The following is a 21,597-nucleotide window of genomic DNA, read 5'->3' on the forward strand; positions in this document are numbered from 1 at the left end:
TATTTGTTACATTGGCGACAAAGCGATACAAAATGAAGAAGGATCTCTGGAAAAAGTTGTCAGGGCTATTGCATAGATATCAGTTTGGGCACCTTTCCAGTTTACAATATTTCTGGGTGGACACAACATCCACTGCAGTTTCGTTAAATTTTCTCATGGCACAGAACTCCGTGGGCTGCTGGTAAGTGGGGGAGAAAGCCAGCTCCTTAGAAATATTTGATGAATTCTGAAATTGGAATGAGAAAGGACATGTTTACACAGACAGCTTCAGATAAATGCATTTGATAATCTGGGGCTCGATATTTTCTTCCATTCAGCCATTAGGTACTGTTCAGTGTTACACAGCTTTGAAAGCTATCAACCAAAAGATCACTCATCCGTCTTTGATTGATTGAGGATTTAAAGGAGAGGCTTTAGTTTATATAGCACCTTTCACACCTCAGGATATCCTAAAGCAATTTCAGCTAATGAAGTGTTTTGTTAAAGTATAGTTATCATTCCAATAAGGAACTGCAATAGCCAACCTGCACACGGAAACATCCCACAGAAAGCAATGGCAAGCTAACCTGTTTTGGTTAGATAGATTGGGGATAAATATTGGCCAAGACACTAGAAACAAACTCCCTTAACCTTGGTTGGATTTTATTACAGCCACAAGAGAGGATAGATGGGGCTACAGATTAATGACTTTTTCAAAAGTTAACAGTTTGTGTGGTGTAGCACTCATAGAACAGCACTAAAGTACTGGCCTAAACTTGGTACTTATGTCTTTAGCATGAGGATTGAATCCAGAACTTACTGGGCTCAAGTGAATGCTAACCTTGTGGTGGGATGGTAGATGTGGGACAGTGCATTTAATCTGGTAAAGGATGTTGAGGGGGTCCTCATTTCCTTCTTGCCTCTGCCTGATTAAACTGAGGGCGGGGAAGGCAACTGGGCAGCCATCTTACACAAATGCCAAATGGGATCCTTAAGTAGGCAATTAATACCCACACAAAGGGCAACATCCCACCACTATCAGCTGAAAGCAGGGATGCTGCAATGCTGGAAGTCTGAAAAGCACACCACTTCCTCCCAGCCCCTCAGTCAGCAAATGAGCCCCTCTCACACGCTCTCATCCATGGCCTAATTTGCTCAATGATCCTGGGCCTATGCTGAGTCCATTACCGGATAACCCCACTGCTCTCAGTGGCACTGGTGAGAATTGCCAGCTTCTGATTGGTCAGCAGCACGTGGCAGAGGACGGGTGGCCAGATGAGTTTTCAACCTGGGCTCCTTTATCATTGTGAAGATCCCTTGCTGGTTCATGGAGAAACAACAGGCACAATTCTGACAGGCTTTAGTCAATGGTGATGACACAGGGCCATGATTGGCTCTCAACCCAGTGCGTAATGGCCACATTTTACAATGCTCAATTCCACCCACTAAATCTGAGACAAAAGTGCCACCATAGATACAGACATAGCCCTCGTTCAATCAACAGAAATATTTCCCAATCATATTGACTTGGGGATCATCAAATTTATGATTCTTTTTCGCCGTGCCCAGATTGTCAGGTTATCGGAGAGCGTTTACGGCATCCAATCATGGCTGAGGTGAAGCTCCTCCAGTTAAATGTTGGGAAGGTCAAAGCCATCATGACATGCTGTTTGCAGCATCAGTACAAGAGGTGGCTGCAGTTTCCTCCTTGCTTTTCCCAAGCGATTCCAATTAAAATGTCAAATACCGATTGTTTGCATTTTCTAACTCACTTGTGGGATGTGGGCATTGCTGGCTGAGCCAATGCTCATTGCTCAGCCCCAGGAGCCCTTCAGAAGTTGGCGCTGTTGCAGCACCATTTGGCCTCCAAGCCTGCTCCACCTTCAACAAGATCACAGCGGATCATCCAATCAGGCCCCTGTTCCTGCTTGTGCTCTATATTTTTTGATCCATTTAGCCCCGAGAAATATATCAGGCTCCTTGAAAACATGCAATGTTTTCGGCAATATTATTTATTGCTCGATAGCAATAGGTACGAGTTACACTGACTGGTTAGCGCTTATCATTATGGCTGAGAGCAGCCAGAGATAACACATCTGCCTCCAACAGGACCTTATGCTGAACTGCTTCTTTTCCATCCAAACGCTGTGTGACATCACATATTGGGTGGAGCTTAATGCAGTTTCACCATTAACCATCTCAGAACCACAACCTTATACAACACCAGCCGTTGCTGAAAAAGTTTGCTTGCTTCTGATGCCTCAGCTGTCTCAGCTGGCCTCCCAGCTTCCAGCTTCCACAAATTCACGTCATCCAGAACATTGCCACGCATATTGTATGTTGCATCAAGTTTCATGCATTATCCATTGCTTTGCTCACTTACCGACAATATTTTTGCCATCCATCAACAAGTGAAATTTGAAGTTCTCAACTTCTTTAAGCCCCTCCATTGCCCACTGTTCGCTATCTCTCAAACATAATCGAATTCTATAACGCAGATCTCTATGATTTTCCAACAATGGCTTCTAACTTCCGCCAAACTCCTGACGACACATCATTGGTAGCTTTGCCTTCACTAGCTGGCACTCAAAGCTCTGAAATTGCCCCTCAAATCATCCACCGCTCAATGCCACTTACATATTTTAAAACCTACTTTGATCAAAATAATAGCTCACTTTTTTGGCTCAGTGTTAACTTTAGTCACATTACATTTTTGTGTTGAAAATTTGAATGTTTTCAACCTTAAACATGCTATACAAGTGCACATTGGCGTTCATGAATCGAAATACAGAAGCACACAATTTTTTGGACTTTTTCCAGGGTTTCGTTGTCCCTACTCATTTGACTCTGTAAATATTCTCTTCATTGCAAATCTCTGCAAAAAAAAATCAGTCTTGGCAACAACTCAATTCAAAATACAAACTATCGGTGAGGAGCTGTCAAAGAGAAAAGGACAGCCTTGACTGGATCTCTGGTTAGAAACAAAAAAAACTGCAGATGCTGCAATCCAAGATAGACAAACAGGAGGCTGGAAGAACTCAGCAGGCCAGGCAGCATTGGGAGGAGGAGAAGTCAATGTTTTGTGTATTACTCTTCTTCAGGACTGGATCCAAAACATTGACTACTCCTTCTCTCCAAATGCTGCCTGGCCTGCCGTGTTCTTCCAGCTTCCTGTTTGTCTACCCTGACTGAATCTGTGCTCTTTACTGAGGCAGTTACTCTCTGTCAGGACAGAACTGTCATGTATCTCTCAACCAACAAAGGCTAAGGCAGTAAATCCCTCTTCAATCATTTACTTACCAATGTTTCCCTCACTCTCAAAGAATTTGCTCTATCTCGTTGGCTATATACTTCAAATACATTTGAGTCACATTTGTTTCTCTCATTGCAACCTTGGATTCCCCTTGCATACAGATTCCCTAGACTGCATTACATTCTGGGACAGAAGTATCTGGAAATTCAGTTCCACTACGGGCTACCAGCTCTAATGAAAGACAGTCACTAAATCAAACTGGGATCAGTTAGAAAATTGGATACAGAATAAAGCTCACAGCTATCAACAAGTGTCTTGTCTTGGTTAGTTATGAACCACGACATAGGACAGAAGAGACATCATGAACATCACCTTTATATGGAAGATACATTGAACTTGTGAAAAGCCAAGAGTCATGCTGCTGTCCGCTTTTAAAACCAGCTTGAAGCAATTTGCAGATAGTTCCATCAGAGAGATATTGAACTAACAATACCATTCATCTGGAAGTCAGAGCATGAACTTAACAACTACATGTCAGCAAATAGCAGGACAGCACGGTGGCTCACTGGTTAGCACTGCTGCCTCACAGCGCCGGGGACCCAGGTTCAATTCCATTTCAGGTGACTGTCTGTGTGGAGTTTGCACATTCTCTCTGTTTGCTCCAGTTTCCTCTCACAGTCCAAAGATATGCAGTTTAGGGGGATTGGCCATCCTAAATTGCCCATTGTGTTCAGAGATGTGTAGCTTTGGGGTTGGGTCTGAGAGGTGTGGGCTTGTTGGGCTGAAGGGCCTGTTTCCACACTGTAGGGATTCTAAGGACTTCCCAGCCTTTCCTATTTTCAAGTTCACCTAAGGATCACTTCCTGAAAATTCAACAATGACAGCTGTGAACTATTTGCTTTACAAGACATCATTGCAACGACAAAACATTAAAACCATCTGAGAAACTACAGGTTTGTATTGAGGGAGACCAGCAACTGCAATTCAAAGACTAAGAAAATTATAATCTCTAACAGTAAATTGCCTTGATCTGTACCTAATATTTGTGTGAGAGAAAGTCATTGAGACATCACATTTACTTCAGGGACACGTTTGTGAGAATAACCTTGTTTTAACTCACAAATGCCTGGTGTTGAATCTATTTAATAGGGTCCCTCAGACCAAGGGTAAGAAAACATTACTCTCCCATACATCATTGCTCTGATCATAGTCAATAGTTTAGACTCTGACTGTAACTAGACAACACTGCATGTACATCGATCTAGATTCAATGCACTGTCTGGATGATGACTTCAGAATGACAATGTTCACAAAACTGAATTCACAAATTGAAACAATGCCAATTCCTTGGATAAATTAGCACAAGGAGCAGTGAAAGAATAAAGTTTTCACAAAAGTTTCTGAACATCTTTCCCCAATTTTCTCTCCCTCTGTCCTGAAGACACTAAGTCTTGCTAAAGTTCAGGCTCTGCAGGCACTGTCAGCTTTGTCTGAATAACTATTCCTTGTGTGTAAGTCTAAGCAGTAAGCTGACAGAGTGTCTGACTCGGCAGGCATGATAGCTAATGTCATTCCTACTCCCTGTATATTATATACTTGCATTTCAAGCATCTAGATGGTGATGAAAATGGCAAACATCTTTCAAATGTCTTCTTATCAGCTCTTGGCCTAAGATTAATTGCAGCAAATATTGCCCCAGTTAGGCAGCTATAAACACAGATGCCAAGCCTATGGACTTACTCGGCAATAGGTGCTTTACTATAGAATGGACAGCAAGGACCTATTGATGCAGGATCGGATAGCAGCCTTGAAGACAGCTGCCTCAGCACCTGATAGCTCAGTGTAGACTGTAAACTTTATCCTGTCATCCCAACAATGACAGACCTAATGTTTCCCCTTTGCATGTGGGGTTGAGACACTGGAACTGTGCCACTCAGAGTGACCAATCTTTGTTTGCAATGAAGTGAGACGTGTTCAGCTGATGCACTTCTACGAATGGCCTGATGTTGGTTTCATAGATTCCTCTCTGCAAATTGTTGAATGTGAAAGCAGCTTCTGTTTACAGAAGTCTCTATTGCAGTTTGCTGGATGGTGCAGTACAACGAGGGAACATCAAAGGAAATCTGTCCAGCTAACAAGACCAAAGCTTGATGCTTCTCCTTGACTCATTCTTACATCTTTAACTTAGGCTTGAACAGGATAACAGAAATGAATAGTATTATCACTCTCTGTTACGTTGGCTGGCTCCCAGGAATTAAAAGTATTCATAACTTAGACTCAAAATGCTGGAGATTTCATCAAGTACATTCCTTTCCGCTCCTTGTGTGGCTGGTGTACCAAGCAACTTATGCAGTACATGATTGCAGTGCCACAATGATTGTGGCCCCCAAATATCCTAAACTGATCTAGTCCCATTTGCCAGCATTTGGCTCATATCTCTCTAAACTCTTCCTATTCATGTACCCATCCAGATGCCTTTTAAATGTAACTTTACCAGCCTCTACCACCTCCTCTGGCACCACCTTCTGTGTGAAAATGTAGCCCCGCAGATCCCTTTTAAATCTTTACCGTCTCACCTTAAACCTAATCCCTCTAGTTTTGGACTCTCCCACCCTCAGAGACATAAACACAAAATTTAAACCCAGCTGGGCTGCACTCTGACCCCTCTGGATTGCCCATTGGGATGGTGGGTAAGGCCATGCCTGGGAATTATCATAATGTGGTTCCCACATCTGCCAACCAGTGCCTGGCTGCTGCGGTGAAAATCCACACTGACGTACAAACATGAACACCGAGCCCCACACTCACACAGCCGAACATCAAACCCACAGTCAACACACACAATCTCAGGATCAGGATCGGGATCAGGAACAGAGAGGGATCGATGGATTCAGCACAAACTCAGGACTCACACTGGGGTGTTTTCATCTAGAAAAAGAGGTCCACAGCAGTTACTTTGTTTGCCCACTACGCCACTGAAACTAATCATAGCAATGGCATTTTATTCAGAAAACATGTCCACAGCCCAAAGACTGAGTTACAGTGTCACTTACGTGGAAACATTAATGAATATGCTGAATGGAATGTGACTTAATTCAAATTAAAAAGATATTCACAAAATATTGTTCACAAGATATTGTTGCCTTTAATATTACTGGGATGTTGCTAATTAAAGCACTCAGCTGAGTATGTTTTAATCTGTATACCAACAGCTCAGTAACACAAATGGTGTCAGTGCTGGAATTTCAAGAGTAATAAAGCTATAATATAACTGGGGATAATTCTGTTTAAAATAATGGTGCAGTCCTGCCAAACTAATGGGGCCAATGTTGTGAAAAATTGAGCATGGAAATGTTATATAATTTTACATGTTAATTATAACGATTGCATTCCAATGGAGAAATGTTTGTGATTAATGTTACTGAATGTTCTTGCAAATAGCAAGGAAATAAACACCCAAATAACTCAGTGATATCAGTTGAGAAATAAATATTGGATTGGTCACTGGGAGAACTGACCAACTCATCTTCAAAGAGTGTCATTGGATCTTTTACATCTACATGAGTGGGCTGAGATGGGCTCAGTTCAGCACTTGACTAGAACTAGTGTCAACATTCCATTGTATTTTACTGACATTTCAGTTTGTGCTATGTGCTCCAATATCTAGAGAATGGTTTGAGATGACTCAGAGGCAAGTGTGCGAAAATGAGCCAAAGCTAACATCTAGAAAGGTTAGTGAATAGTGTTACCATGTTCTCCTCACAGAGAGACTGACACTTTGAACACGTTCCCATACAGAGGAAAAAAACCTTTGCAATCGTTTATGGACAGGATGCTGAAATGGGAGACATAAGTCATTCTCTGTACAAAAGCTATCATAGCCCTTATCATCCCTTAGTGACGGCGAGACTTCCTTTCGCTCATATACATGCACAGAATAGCAGCTTCCAAACTGGCATTCATAGTCCTCTGCAGGAGGGCAGTCAATAGTGTAGGCTAGGCATCAACCAGTTCTTCAAACCCATGATAGCAAAGTGTGGAGCTGGATGAACACTGGCCCAGCAGCATCTCAGGAGCACAAAAGCAGACGTTTCGGGCCTAGACCCTTCATCAGAGAGGGGGATGGGGTGAGGGTTCTGGAATAAATAGGGAGAGGGGGGAGGCGGACCGAAGATGGAGAGAAAAGAAGATAGGTGGAGAGAGTATAGGTGGGGAGGTAGGGAGGGGATAGGTCAGTCCAGGGAAGACGGACAGGTCAAGGAGGCGGGATGTGGTAGTAGGTAGGAAATGGAGGTGCGGTTTGAGGTGGGAAGAAGGGATGGGTGAGAGGAAGAACAGGTTAGGGAAGCAGAGACAGGCTGGGCTGGCTTTGGGATGCAGTGGGGGAAGGGGAGATTTTGAAGCTGGTGAAGTCCACATTGATTCCATTGGGCTGCAGGGTTCCCAGGCGGAATATGAGTTGCTGTTCTTGCAACCTTCGGGTGGCAACATTGTGGCACTGCAGGAGGCCCATGATGGACATGTCGTCTGAGGAATGGGAGGGGGAGTTAAAATGGTTCGCGACTGGGAGGTGCAGTTGTTTGTTGCGAACCGAGCGGAGGTGTTCTGCAAAGCAGTCCCCAAGCCTCCACTATTTGGCTTGCTGTGTTCATCCAGCTCCACACTTTGTTATCTTGGATTCTCTAGCATCTGCAGTACCCATTATCACTTCAAACCCATGTAGCATTTCTTTCTTCCTTCATCTCATTACAAGACATTACCACTAGATTATCCAAAGACATTGAAATAATTACTCAGGTAAACCTCTGCACAATACAGGTTGGGCTGGAGCAATGATATTAGCCCTCCTTCAGATATGACCGCATCTCTTTGAACAACTCACAGCAGCTTCGTTAGTTTTCTTTTATAAGTCATTTCATAGAAAATAAATAAAGTTGTTTGGAATAGAATGGAGATCTTAAAACTCCAGGAAAAAAAATCTTTGAACTGGTCTAGCTCTGTGTTGGGGCAACTTGTTCCCTTAGGCTAGAAGAGACCAGCAGCTAAATTAGCCTGAAGCACTAACTTCAAAGAGACACGACAACCCACTATTCAATTTTTATTTATTTATAGAATCCCTACAGCGTGAAAACAGGCCCTTTGGCTCAACAAGTCCACACTGACCCTCAGAGCATCCCACACAGACCCATTCTCCTATAACCCACCTAATCTACACATCCCTGAACACTATGGGCAATTTAGCATAGCCAGTCCGCCTAGCCTGCACATCTTTGGACTATGGGAGGAAACTAGAGCATCTGGAGGAAACCCACGCAGACAGGGGAGACTGCGCAAACTCCACACAGACAGTGGAATTGGGCCTAGGTCCCTGGCGCTGTGAGGCAGCAGTGCTAACTGCTGAGCCAAAATGTTGCCCTTCATAAACACCCCACCAGCATTAATGACTGTCCTACCTCTGCTTCATTCCAAATGTTTCCACATGAGGGTGTATAAGAATTTAAATTTCCTCCCAGCTAGATCAATGTGACAGATTAGAGATGGATAAAGTCACACAACACCAGCTTATAATCCAACAGGTTTATCTGAAATTGCAAGTTTTCAGAGCTTCTTCATCAGCTTTCACTTGATGAAGGAGCAACACTCTGAAAGCTCGTGATTTCATATGAACCTGTTTGACTATAACTGGTGCCATGTGACTTCTGACTTTGTCCACCCCAGTCCGACACCCACAACTCCACATCAGGTTAGGGGTGGAGAAGGAGCATGAGTGCCTCTATTAGCCACCTCACCCCAGCTAATCCATGACAATGCCAAATGGCAAGAACTGCAAATGATGTGTGACATTCAGGCTAGCCTGCGGTGCGGAGAATTAGTCATACCAATCAATTTATACTCTCAACCCATTTTGTGAGAGTCGAGAGCAGCAATAAAGGGATAGGCTATCAGCTCTGTGCTGAATTCCTTCTACAGAGGATTTCTTTGAAAACCACAGGGGCTTTGCTGTGGTAATTTCTCTTCTAAAGGGTTCAGAATAGGGTTCACACTTCCAGCTCCTTCACCCAATGTGAGAAATCACACAACACCAGGTTATAGTCCAACAGGTTTATTTGAAAACACAAGCTTTCAGAGCCTCAGTGCTCCTGTTGGACTATAACCTGGTGTCGTGTGACTTCTGACCATGTCCACCCCAGCCCTATACCAGCACCTGCATGTCATGTTCACCCAATGTGGCCATCATTGTGTTTGAGTTCAGATCAAGTGATAGCAGAATCATTAACCAGTGCAGCCAATCCCCTTACTGTCCTTGTCTTGGACACAGAGGCATGATGCAACAGTGATCAGACCTCATTTACATGCTTCCTAATGCGAGGATGCTGGGGTGAATCATTGCAATTCTCACTGTTGACTCTGCAGCGAGATTGTTGGATGAGCACAGCCCATAACTTTGGTGAATTTGGTGAGGGAGTGCTGGTTGCCTGCCCATTCCAACAGCGAAGAGGTCCCCATGATTTTAAGGCCAAGCTCCTATTAAATCTGACAGGCAAACAAAGAGGCATCCACCTCCATGGAGCTCTGGGAAATAAGCTTTCCAGATTGAGGCAAGGGGCCAACAAACTGATTAGAAGGAGAGAGGAGCTTCACAATTAGGCAAAGTGGCGATCCCAGATTGGAAACCACTAGTTGCTTCTATTGGCCCGAAAGAAGCACATGGATCTGAATAATAGGCCCTTCAGAGCAAAAAGGGGCCATGTGACCATAGCCCAGCAACAAACCAATATGTTCAGGAGAGAAGAGGAAAGGGTGAGGACAAGTAAAGAAAAGCAAACAAAAATAGCTCTGGGTGGGTGAATCTCCCAATAGTGATACTTTCTCCTTGGCACTGGTTGGGCCAAAGGCTCTGTTTCCATGCAGTATGACTGTGGAGATTATGTGACTCTATAACCCATACTAGTCAAAACTAACCTACCCTGGATAAGCAGAGGAGAGTAAATTGGGATTTCTTAAAGATCTGAAGACTTTCAACCCAGAAAAGTAGTTTAATCAAATGCAAAAGCTAAGGAATAAACTGCATGATTAATATTGAACTAAAAAGAAAACAGATTTGATCAGCAACATTTTTTTTAAAGAATTAGGTTTGTAGGATTCCAGAACAGATTTCCAAGGTGTGGGGTCAGAGATATTCAAACTAGGACAGTTACGAGCTTCAAAATCATTCAGAAATGTGTGAGCCTCCTCTTCTGTCATTACGCCCACCACCCCATCACTGACCTGTTGCCTCTAACTGTTTTAGAAACAATAAATCAAGCATCAAGGCATTGAAGTGACTTTCTTTCTCCCCAGGGATCTGGCCCATGGAGGGCAAGTAGCATTCAGAATTCCCATTTAGAGTGTTCCCAGTTACTTCGTTGCAACACGCATGTGAGGAACCTCAGGTACAACGTAATATCCTCTGTGGAAATTTCGGCCTGAAATTCATTGTCCAGAGTCCTTACTCAGTACATGGTAAAAAACACCTCCACAATCTTCCATGAGGGAACACTCATAGAAGGTGACAACAAATGCATTGGATCATTAAAATAAAATCTCTCAATACATTGCCCTTAAATGAATTGTCAGCGGGCGGTGAAGATCAAGGTTGTGCAAAATTGTTCCAGCTGTTAATTGCTTGTGGTGGGCAGGAGGTAACAAGAAAGCACTTTAGGGTTTGTACATTGCATTGTTCAAGCTCAGTCACATTTGAAGATTACCCACCACAACAGAAAGCTGTCAGAATCGTCTGAAACTTTTAGGAAAATGAGGACTGAAAACTGGATATTAAATCAAAGATCATATCAGTAAGGAGTAATAAAAATAAAGATTCTCCCTCTAACTGGAGGTTAATCTTTATGACACAGGCCTCTTTAAAAGTTCCCACTAACTGTGCTGTGAAAGCCGAACCATGTAATGACAAATCAGTCGAGGAAATGAGCATTTATTGGTCAGAGACAGAGTCATTGCCTTTGTGTTTAACAGACAAATGGCAAAAACAGCCCCCTAATAAAGAAGGAATTGGAGAATTTACAAGAGGAAGGAAAGGTCTTTGTTCCATCTGTTCAGCTCACAGCCCTGGATGAAGTTATTAAAATAGGGTAGTAAACCCAAGCTGATCCTTCACAGGATCAGATGGCTGACTGTCAGATTCCTGATACGACTCTCCTTCCAGGCTTTCTCTAAATTACTGGTTTGATGGTGTGGCTGAACAAAGAGTGAGTTATCACCAGATTCTGTATAACAAGGATGGACTGTGTATTAAGGGGCTGTTACAACTGAGAATCTTATCCTGAAGCTGGGGTAGAACCAAAAGCAGTGTAAACAATAACTCTTTAAGAGCCTGATGGAGATGTGAGAGAGTTATAATGGAGAAATGTACGAGGAGGTTATTATGTAACAGAAAGTGTGAACAAACAGAAAGAGTTACATAATTACATTCGACTCAGGATGCCATAGAAAGCCAAGGAACTGCCTCGGTTTGAGGAGCTAGTGTCCCAAGACTGTTTGGACTCTTCTGTCCTTTGCTCGCAGAAACACAGAAACAAGAATGGAAATTATATTGAATGATGCGATCTTTTCAGTTATCTATTTACTGGTTTGCAGAATCCTTCAGTGAAATTTCAGAACATTGGTGGGATTACAAGTTCTGAATTTTACATCAGTCAAAACCAAAACCTACAGGAGAAAGTTTCTTACATGCATCAGTCAGTCAAATTTTCCCTCAAAAATGCAACAAGATCATGTTGGAAAAAGGACTGCAGATGCTGGAAGTCAGAGTTGGAGTTGGAGGAGCACTAAGACTCCTGCTGAAAGGCCCAGGCCTGAAAAGTTGACTTTCCTGCTCCACTGACGCTCTCTGACCTGCTGTGCTCCTCCAGCTCCACATTATATCAACACGGACATGTTGCTCACTATTGAACTCCAGCATCTGGAAAACACGAATAGAATACTTCATCACTGAACTTGAATCTAGCTCTAAATGATGGGTTAAACTGACCTCTGACTATTGAACAAAAAGAACCAATGGATGTTTGAGCAATGTTCGTCAAATGAATTTTGGCAGCTGGCCAATAGTTTGGTCCCTGTGGTAGATTTTAGGGAGAATGCTAAAGAAGGAAAGAGAAGTAAGCAGGAAGAGAGGTTTAGGGAAGGAATTCCAGAGCCTAGGCAGTAGGAAACTGAAAGCATAGCTGCCAGTGGTGAAGTAACCAAAACTGAATGTGCCAAAAATCACAGAGAAGCCCAGATATCTCAGAGAGTTGAAGGGCTGGAGTATATTCCAAACAGAGAACTGGATTGAAATAGTGAAGTTTGTAGGGCTAGATGAAGCAACAGAGATTTGGAAGGCTCAGGGCTGTAAGTGAAGTTACACAGTCAGAGAAAGTTTTATAACGGAGGAGGTGACAGAGATAGGGAAGATTGGAAATTGCAGGTGGTTACAGAGACAAGGATGGTTGCATTCTGGACATGGTTACAGTGTCAGGGAAGGTTGTATATTAGAGGTGATTACAGAGACAGGGAATGTTGAATATTGGAGGCAGTTACCGAGATAGGTAAGGGTGTAGAAATGGAGGAGGTTACAGTGATGGACAGGGTTATAGAGCTTGACGTGATAAACCAGACGTAGGATGTTATAGGGCTGTTGAGGACATTACAGAGACAGGAAAGGTTGAAGGCCCTGAAAGAGGTTACAGAAATAAGGAGGATTGTAGGGCTGGAAATTACAGAGACAGCTGAGATTGATGGGCCTGGAGGAGGCTGCAGAAATTAGGAGAGTTGTAGAGTGGAGGAAGTTGCAGGGTTTGGAGTTGCAATTTGGAGGAATTTGAAAATAGGATAAGAATGATTAAATTGTGGCATTGCTTAACCAGGAGCCAAGATAGGTCAGCAAGTGTAAGGCACTTGGTATGTATGGGGAGATATGTAGCAGGCTCATGAATGACCTCAAGTTAGTGAGGTGGAAAGTTATCCAAGCATTGGAATAGTAAAGGTAACAAATGTAAGAAAATCCCAAGTCCATTAAGTTAGGCAATAAATTATGAATTTCACTTGGAGGGTCTTTAGATGGCAATTGATAGAAAATAACCGAGTTGTTCTGAGGATGGAATGGAGCATTCTGATAGAGAAACGTTCGACTCTCACGTTCTGACCCCGGTAGTACAGAGCCTGAAAACATTCAATGCCGACACTGTTTCCACTGCTGAAAATGAAAGGCTTCCCATCTCAAAACTAATATCCCTCAGTTGAAAAGAAAAAGTGTATGCTATTCCATAACAGCCAAACTGATGTAATTGAAATGATCTTACTTTGAGTGCCATAGGACCAAGATTCTTATTGAGTTATCCACATTAATTTCAGAGGTGTGCTAGGTAACATTATCAGTGGAGTGTCTGATGAAGCAATGCTGTTCTATTCCGCTTGGAATTTATACTGTCCGGTCCGTTATGTTGAGTAGTGTCATTTCTGGTTTTGTTCTGTATGGGTTTGTATATGGTCATTTCCGGGTTTCCCTTGAGCCTGAAATGGTGACACTATTTACAACACATTTCCAAACCTGCAGTTCTTCACTGAGAAGCTAGATTGGACAAGTTGCTGACAGGTGAATCAGAGTGGGTATCAGGGGCAAGAACCTTGCCTAATGTTGTCTTGACTATCCCACAGCTGCTTCTTCTGCACAAGGTCCCTTCTTGCTCCATGGGCACAGTGCAGAGCCAACAAGGGCAGGACAGTTTCCAAAGTCATGGGCTCTGGCGATAAGTGGGTAGACTAAAGGTTATCTCAAGTGGCACAATCAAAAGGGAAGGGGCTGAAAGATCATAGGGGCCACAGGCCCAGCAACAGAAGAGGGAGCAAGGAGAAGATAGGGGGTGGGGCGTTCTTCAGAGGGGTGGCATGGACTCAATGGGCCAAATGGCCTGCTTTTATCTTATAGGGACACAGGTACAGCCTGCAATTCACACCCACACAAAGTTGGAAACTTGCTATGTCGGATTGAAAATCAACTGCAGCAGAACTACTGTACATACATAGTGGGTAGAGCATGTTACTGTTTTTCTTACTTTGGGTGGGATGGAGTGAAAAGGTTGGAATTTGAGGCCTTGTTGGGAACAATTAAAGTAATACCTCTGATGATTAAGAAATGTTACCTACCTGGGAGTATTCTGCACTGCATCATCAGGTCATTCATTGCCCCAGGACGCATATTTAAAACTATTGTCTCAGGTAATCATTGTGCACACCAGTTGCCCCCTTGCCATGTCAGCTAAGCATGTGTAATGAGAACAAGGAACTTAAAAAGCAGAATCTGAAGTTGGCATTTCACAACCATCTTCCACACCAAGCACTGGGACACTGCTTCATAGCTGCCAGATTCTTATGGTGAAATGTAATTATTCAAGACAGGGTCCGTGATGTGGAAGAGAGCCTTTTCTTTGGGTGTGAGGAGTTATCATTGATGACTTCTCTAGTGGCAGTGTGATACAGTAGGGACTTACTGGCAGATAATTACCCTCAGTGTAGCTGTGAAAATGGCATATGGTCAAATACCACAGAATTGCTATCGTGACATCGCAATGACCACTTTGCACCCCATCATCTCAGTTGCATAATGAATTAGGTGAAAAGCAGAAGATTGCGTGTGAAAACTCATCCCTGCTCATGATGGACCAGGCACCGTGAAACTCACTCATCACCACACTTCAACCGTAAATAGAAAATATAACCTTTTTCTGACCAATGCCTTTTGCTGAAGCTCAGTAACAAATTCTAATACAGTTAACAATCAGGCCTGGGATTCCTGACTGATTTACGTCATTCCCTAACCAGTCAGGAATTAAAGTAGTGGTAGCTTTCTAAGGTCACACAGACAGAGATCAGCTGACTCAGTGCAGAACAGGAAGCAGAGGTGGTATCTCTCGCTATGGATTCCTGTAGCGCTCTATCCAGTTCACTGGGCCCGTCTTGGGTGTTTCTTTGCAAATCAAAACATAACCAACTTTTAAGTCACCTTGTAGGCTAAAGAATCTTTGTCTTCAGTGGATGCAAAAATATATAATGCATTTAGATTTAGGCAAGTATTTAATTGCCAAATCCTAAACCAGAGACAGGAAGTGTCCTCATTGCTAACCCATTGCAGTGGGCACGCTGTTAGTCAGAGGAATGATAGATTGGGTTTTATTGCTATTTCCCTGTCCTGAGGATGGCTGATTTTCTTCAACACGGCCCTAAAAAGGCCCAAAGGCCTATTCTGCAATTAACGTTGAGTGCTCCTTCCTGTTTTATCTGTGCATTTAATGTAGTACATCCTTCAGCGGTTTCTTTCAAAATTAAACTCAAGTGCTCTTTTACAATGAGTCCATGCAGACCTTTGAACTAAATCTTTTCCAGATGTGGGGCCAGAGGATTCTGTAGAAATTGTTTTGACAGGGCTGTCTCTACTTTTCTGCTGCTTCTTGGATTTTTTTAGCTCAACAGAATAGGGAATTTTCGTTACTACCTATGTATACCTCCAACTGTCTGCTGCTGAATACATCCTTATTCACACTCACACAGTGCAATCTGAAGCATGGCTTTAAAAAAGAGCTATGTGAAGCATTAGGAAGTCAACTGAGTTTTAATTTACTGTTCCGCTTCTGATACTCCATTGTGTTCTTGGCATCATCATGTTCCTTCATAGCTTGGATACAAGGACAGGCTAAGTTAAGCATGTGCAACTGGGAAGGCTGTGCACCAGATTTTTTTGTTGTAGGCTCCACAAGCAACACTCTGACAGGAAAACTGCTTCTCTGAGTTAGATGATTTATAGAGCATGTGTATAGTTGAGGAACTGCGTTCAAATTTCCCTATGGACATCTTTTACGTACAATCTCTGGCTAGTTTGGTTATCTCAACATGGTTCACGTGATATAGTATTTAGCTTTATTGTTGAGTAGTGCATTATCCGATGGTTTTAGTATGTACCTTATACCTACCAATTCAAGGACTTGAGCTGTTTTTTGTTACCTGTTGGGCTTCTTCAATATTATTCAATGCACTTCAATTGGGGTGGCACGGTGGCTCAGTGGTTAGCACTGCTGCCTCACTGCACCAGGGACCTGGGTTTGATTCCAGCCTCAGGTCTCTGTCTGTGCAGGTTTCCTCTGGGTGCTCCGATTTCCTCCCACTGTCCAAAGATGTGCAGTTTGGGAGAATTGGCCATGCGAAATTGCCCCAAGTGTTCAGGGATTTGTAGATTAGGGGGATGGGTCTGTTTGGAATGTTCTGAGCTTGTTGTGGACTTCTTGGGCCAAAGGACCTGTTTCCACACTGTAGGGATTCTATGATCATTATTTGCCTCAGATTCACTGCTATCTTCAAAATGACTGTGTTCAGTAGTGCTGTGTATCTGAAGAGGAGCCTGGTATTGCCTGCAAAGCCCAGGGCCCTGTCTCTACTTTGCAGCTTCTACGAGAGAAAAGATGAAGCTTTTGTCTCTTGTGACTAACCAATAGGGCAGATCATTGGCATATGCGTGTATGTCGAAGTTTTTAAAGCCACCTACTACAGTATGTGACGATCTAAAGAATAATATTCAAGAGCCCTGCCATTTTATGTACCACGGGCCTGGCTTAATGTGGCAGAGTACTGGGCTGTAGTTGGATCTGCAGCAGGTAACAGCATTACTACGTCTTCCCTAGTCACGTGAAGCATCCTCACTCACTGAATTTCCTCAAATGACAGGAATAGATGTTTAGATTTTTCAGCTCTGACGGTACCAGCAGTGTCACCGTATCCCTCCTGTTGACTCTCCACCTCGTTGCTGTTTGCTTCCACACCCTTGCTCAGTTCTCTTCCTTCCCATCATTCCCAATCAAAAGAATATCTAGTCTTGGGCAATTAGTGTGTTAGATTTCTAGGAGGTCCATAGCTTAATACAGTGGGTGGCATTGAGATATTTCAGTGCTCAATGGGAGAAAGAGGTTAGACCCATAACCATGAGAAACTACGGCAGCTATATCTGAAGAAGGTCTCTGTTCCACACTCGCCATGGCCCATGTGCCACATACCACTTTATTTTCTATTAGTTGATGGAAATTGGCTTCCTCATCTTCCCAATCCCAGGCACAAAGAGGCCAGGAAGCCCTTCCCTCTGTGGTGGATTTTTATTTTTCTCCCTGGGTTGCTAACTGCCCTGGTTGTGAAGATATGTCTTACCTGCTTGTGTTTAAATTTAAAGGGTTACAAAAGGATCATTTTAGTTGGAAAAGCCCAGAGATGTTCGAATGTAGGTTGTTATTTTCCAAGAGAGCATTGAACAAACCAATAAATGGAATGGAGCTGAAACAGAGTCAGCTATCTGAATTAAACAGTATTCCCAGCTTCTGGAAACATATGTTAATGTTATCATATCAGGCTTTAGATCAAACTTCTCAAAACACTGAAGGTTTATTGTAACTGCCCAAAACTTAATTTCCTTTGAGTGCAAATGTTGAAGGGATCCTGTTTGGGGCCCTGAATCCATTAATTATGGTTTCAAATCACTTCCCCGACTCCATTTCCAGAGTTTTGTTCTTTTCTCTTCACTAGAGAAAGATTTGTCAGCCTGCGTGCTCATCTGAGAAGGAAGTGAGAGTCAGGTGGATTCTACCATGCGGGGAATCACCATGGAACTCAATCCAATCAGAGGCAAGCATGTTGCAGTAGAGAGCTGAAGATTGGAATGAGGTTTTTTGGGGGGGTGGGGTGTGGATTCTAAAGCCACCCCACCACCACTTTACCACCCACACAAACTCAGACTGGAAAGCTAGAATGGAGGCATTACTGTTATAGTTAGTACGAGGATTCTATAATGGAATGTTTTGTTTTATTATGAATCTAAGAAATGTATATTTTTCTGAATTTGACACCATTTGAGGGTGTCCTCACAGAGATGGAACAGATACGGTGCATGTTACTTTTTAAGAGATCAGAGGAGGCTGGGATTGTTCCTATAGAACAGCGAGAGACCAGTGTGATCCCCAACTGAAAATGGGGGTAAGCTATTTCTGGGTAACCAAAGACCTTTCAGTTTGTTGCCAATAATAGGCAGGATTGTCAACATAATCATTGCAGCTGTAGTAAATGAACATGGGGCAGCACGGTGGCTCAATGGTTAGCACTGCTGCCCCACAGCACAAGGAACCCAGGTTCAATTCCACCCTCAGGCAACTATCTGTGTGAAGTTTGAACATTCCTCCCGTGACTGCATGGGTTTCCTCCCACAGTCCGAAGATGTTCAGGTTAATTAGATCAGCCATGGGAAATTTCTCATAATGTCCAGGGGATGTGTGGGCTAGGTTGAGTTAGCCGTGGAAAAGATAGGGATAGGGTGGGAAGGTGGTTCTGGCTGCATGATCTTTGGAGGGTTGGTGTAGACTCAATGGGCAGAATGGCCTGCTTCCACACTGCAGGATTCCATGAAAACGTATTACTTTCACTGTACTTAAGGCCAGAGTGAGTGCCTGAAGGAGTTTGAGAGTAATTTTCATACTTTTCTCCCGCTTAATTGGCCTGGATTTTCATCAGCTTCCTTTCTCTGACAGGCACTAACTTGCTTTCAGTTGGAGTGAAGTGAGCATAATGATGTATGAGCTTGCCCAGCTACCTGTGTGGGTCAGGCCGACAGAACCAGAGATAATGGGAACTGCAGATGGTGGAGAATCCAAGATAACAAAGTGTGAAGCTGGATGAACACAGCAGGTCAAGCAGCGTCAGGATGCTGCTTGGCCTGCTGTGTTCATCCAGCTTCACACTTTGTTATCTTATGACAGAAACAGAGTTCATTTTCCCCTGTCCGTTACTGTTTCAGACAGATCTCACTTTAGAGAAACATAGGAAATAGGAGCAGTAGTAGGCTGTTCGGCCCTTCAAGTCTGCTCCATCAATCCGAATGATCATGGCTGACAATCCAACTCAATTCTCAGTTCCCACTTTCTCCCTACACCCTTTGATCCCTTTAGTCCTAGAAATTATATCTAACTTCTTTTGAAAACATTCAATATTTTGGCCTCAAATGGTTTCTGTGGCAGAGAATTCCATCATTCAGCACTGTCTGGATGAAGAAATTTCTCTTTATCTCAGTCATTGTATTTTTAAACTGTGACCCCTGGTTCGGGAGACCCCAGTCATCAGGAGTACCCCGTCAAGTACAGTTTGAATTTTATTGGTTTCTCTGAGATCCTCTTTCATACCTCTAAATTCCGTGAACACCGTCATGAACAATCAAGCCTCTCATCATATTTTAGTCATAACAACCCAGGAATTAGTCTGGTCGCACTCCTTCCATAACCAGAATATCCTTCCTCGGATAAACAGTTGAAAACCGTACCCAACACTCCATCTCACCAAGACCCTCTACAGCAAGATATCCCTTCTATATCTCACGAGTCGCTGCCAGTCACTAAAAAAAATTTATTCCTTTTCCTGGTCTCCTGCCTGTCAGTACACTCAACCAATCCCGTGTGCTTCAATTTTGCAGCTAATCTGTTATAAGGGACCTTATTAAAAACTTTCTGAAAGTCCAAATAAACCTCATCCACTTACCAACTGTACTAGTTCCATCCTCAAAATATTCCAGTAGATTTGTCAAGCTTGATTTCGCTCTCCGTGCTGACTCTGTCTGAGCCTGTCACTACTTATAAGTGTGGTGTGATTAAATATTTTAAAATGGGCTCTAGCATCTTCTCCACGGCCAAGATCAAGCTAACTGGTCTACAATTCCCTGTTTTCTCTCTACCTTATTTTTAAATAGTGGGGCTACATCAGCAATCTTTCAATCCATAGAAACCAGCCCAAGATCTATAGAACCTTGAAAGATGGCCACCCATGCATCCATTATTACTAGGACCACTTCCGTAATTACTCTTGGATGTAAATTATCAGATCCTAGGGATTTATTATCTTTTAATCCCCTCAATTTTCCCTGTACTATTTCCCGACTAATTCTAATTTCATTCAGCTCCCTGTGACTCTCATTTTTTTAGGGGCATTATTTGTTCATTGGGAAGGCAGGACAAAAATATGTATTTAATGATTTGCCATCTCTTACACCCTATTACAAATTCTTCTGTTTCTGGTTGCAAGGGACCTACACTTGTATTCACCAATCTTTATCTCAGCCAAGTTACAATCAGATGATATGTTCCCTATATTCTTCCTCTTGCACTCTCTCCCCCATTTGTCAATCCTTTTACCCTCTTTTGAATTCAATGTTTGATAATTAAAAGTTATAGAATCATAAATAATTTGCAATTATTTTCATTGAATCCCTACAGGGTGGAAGCAGGCCAATTAGCCTATACCAACCCTCTGAAGACCATCCCACCCAGATCCACCCCCCACCCCACCACCCTATCCCTGTAACCCTATGTATCCCATGGCTAATCCACCTGACCTGCACATCTTTGGACTGTGGGAGGAACTGGAGCACCTGGAGGAAACCCACGCAGACACGGGGAGAATGTGCAAACTCCAGACAGTCGCCCGAGGCTGGAATCGAAGCTGCATCCCTAGCACTGTGAGGCAGCAGCGCTAACCACTGAGACACTGTGCTGGCCTAAACGATTTTAATATGAATCCAAATACACAATGAAAAATTACCAGGTGCGCATCACGCCTTTGCCTTTATGGCAAACAACTCTTCTAGTTAGTTCTTCCTGCAAAACTGTTCATCAAACTCTTTTCCTTGAACTGCTGCCCCTTTAATGGACTGAAGATTGAAAGAAAGGTGTCAGAGACAACCAGTAATGAATATGACTCCCTGGCCCTAGACAAAGACAAAAGCCTGGATCTGTTTTACTTCACCAGAGGGGCTTTCAGATCTGTTAATAATTTCTCTTCACTAGCAGCATCAGCTCAAAGCATTGTTAATGACTCTGATGGCACACATAGATGTGTAGCTCAATACAAACCAGGGTCGGGAGCTGTGTATATAGTTGCCCTTAGATGCTTGCTGTCTGCCCTGTTGTATTACTGCTTTGATAGGAAGCACAAAATGCTGAAAACGTTCCTTTAGCCCTGGCAGCAGCTGAGAAGAGAGTTAATGAGCTGAATTTACTGGGCTCCACAAAGGCCTGGTCATAGTGACCACACAAATAGCTGATGGTAACCCTGCAACAGCCACTTCTGGAAGCCCCAAAATGAGAACCAGACGCACTGATTGGCTGCTCAGAGTGTCACTTAATACTCCTGCAATTTCCCAAAACTTGTCTGCAGACAGCAACCACCCAACCCCAGATAGTCTGCACCCAGAACATTGGCTTTTTGATAAATTTGACTCAAGAACTGGAAAGAATGAGAGCTGAGCACAGGGAAACCAG

This window comes from Stegostoma tigrinum, chromosome 27 (genome assembly GCF_030684315.1).
Source record: "Stegostoma tigrinum isolate sSteTig4 chromosome 27, sSteTig4.hap1, whole genome shotgun sequence".
Classification (NCBI taxonomy): domain Eukaryota; kingdom Metazoa; phylum Chordata; class Chondrichthyes; order Orectolobiformes; family Stegostomatidae; genus Stegostoma; species Stegostoma tigrinum.